Below are 1867 nucleotides of genomic sequence, written 5' to 3' on the forward strand. Positions count from 1 at the left end.
AAATCAATAAGATTAAAAATAATGATAATAAAAGTTCTCGTCCCTCCCTCGGGTAAAGCAATTTCGGTTCAAAGACCTAGTCTTCAACTTACGACGAATTTTAAAATCATATTTTTAACTTAATGAGATAAAGTAAATTTTTGTTTTTAAATTCACACAACATAAATATAAAATTCAAAATTAAAATTAAAAATTCACACCAAACTCAAAATTTAAAATGCATAAAATTAAAAATTAATATTTTAAAAATTAAAAATTCACACCAAACTTAATTTAAAAATTTATAAATTCATACCAAACTTATATTAATTTTTCAAATATTTACAATTTTAAAAATATTGTTTTTACAAAGTTTACAATATTAATTTAAGATTTAAATATTAAGATTAAAAACATAATAAAATTAAAAATCTTTTTGTCTTTTTATCCCACTTTAATCAATCAAATATTATCAAAAATATGCGCCCCTCTTTTCGGTAAAGTAATTTCGGTTCCAAGACCTAATTTAACTCATGACGAATTTTTGAAATATTTTGGTTTGATTGATTAAAGATATTTATACCTTAAGAATAAACGTTAAATTTCGCAGTGATGTAATAAATTTTTGAATGATATCAATAATTTCGGTCGCCAAACCTAATTTTATTTAATACCAATTTAATACTTTTTAGCGAACAAATTAGCGTTTATTATCAAAAGGTTAAAAATAAAAATAAAAATAAAAACTGTACAGACATACCTGTGAAATAGATTTCTTAGTTATATGATCTATTATATTCATAAGATAGTCGGTTTAATTGGTCTTCCATGGCTGCATAGGCGTAACCTCGAGCATTCATTGTCTTTTCTTCTAAACATATGAACGGTCCGTCTCTGCATAAAGTAACAAATTCGGTATTTGAATAGGTTTGATTATTTGAACATTTACCTCCATGTGACCATTTTCCGCATTTATGACATTTTTCTAGGTGTCGTGCTCTTCTTTTCGCTGCGGATTTTGATTTTCCTTTACCAAATTGTAACTTATTATCTTCGCATCTGGATCCTTTTCTAACTCCGTCCATTCTTTCTCTGATTACTGATACTAATTCACTCGGTAGTATGTCATTATTTCTTTTAGTGATCAAAGCGTGTAGCATTAGACCATGGTTTAATTCACAGGCAGTCTTCATTTTGTAAAAACCTAAAAAAAATAAAAATTCAGAATGGGGGGAGAAGACTAGTTCTTTAGGGTCTGCTAGGGAAAGACCATACGTGTTCCATTTTCGAGAACTACACGAAAACAGACAATCTAACTCTAACAGAAATACATATTATCTTTTAAAGACTTGATTCTCCCCACACTTAGTTAGCTGTGGTGTCGAAATTGTGATTAACTTCGTTGTCGACTTCCATCGGACCATGTATGTAATGTTTAACTCTGTGACCATTAACTTTAAATTCAATCCCATTTGAATTTATTAATTCTATCGTTCCGTATGGGAAAACTCTTTTGACTATGAATGGTCCAGACCATCTTGATTTTAATTTTCCAGGAAATAGCTTGAATCGTGAATTGAAAAGAAGAACTCTATCTCCTTCTTTAAATTCTTTTGAACTTCTGATTCTTTTATCATGCCATTTCTTCGTTCTTTCTTTATAGATTAACGAATTTTCGTATGCTTCATGTCTTAATTCTTCTAATTCGTTTAGTTGACTTAATCGTAGACGTCCGGCTTCATGTAAATCAAGATTACATGTCTTCAAAGCCCAAAATGCTTTGTGTTCAATTTCTACTGGAAGATGACATGCTTTTCCATAAACAAGTCTAAAAGGTGTGGTTCCAATTGGAGTTTTGTAGGCTGTTCTAAAAGCCCAGAGTGCATCC

The sequence above is a fragment of the Rutidosis leptorrhynchoides genome, chromosome 10, assembly GCF_046630445.1.
Source record: "Rutidosis leptorrhynchoides isolate AG116_Rl617_1_P2 chromosome 10, CSIRO_AGI_Rlap_v1, whole genome shotgun sequence".
Lineage (NCBI taxonomy): Eukaryota > Viridiplantae > Streptophyta > Magnoliopsida > Asterales > Asteraceae > Rutidosis > Rutidosis leptorrhynchoides.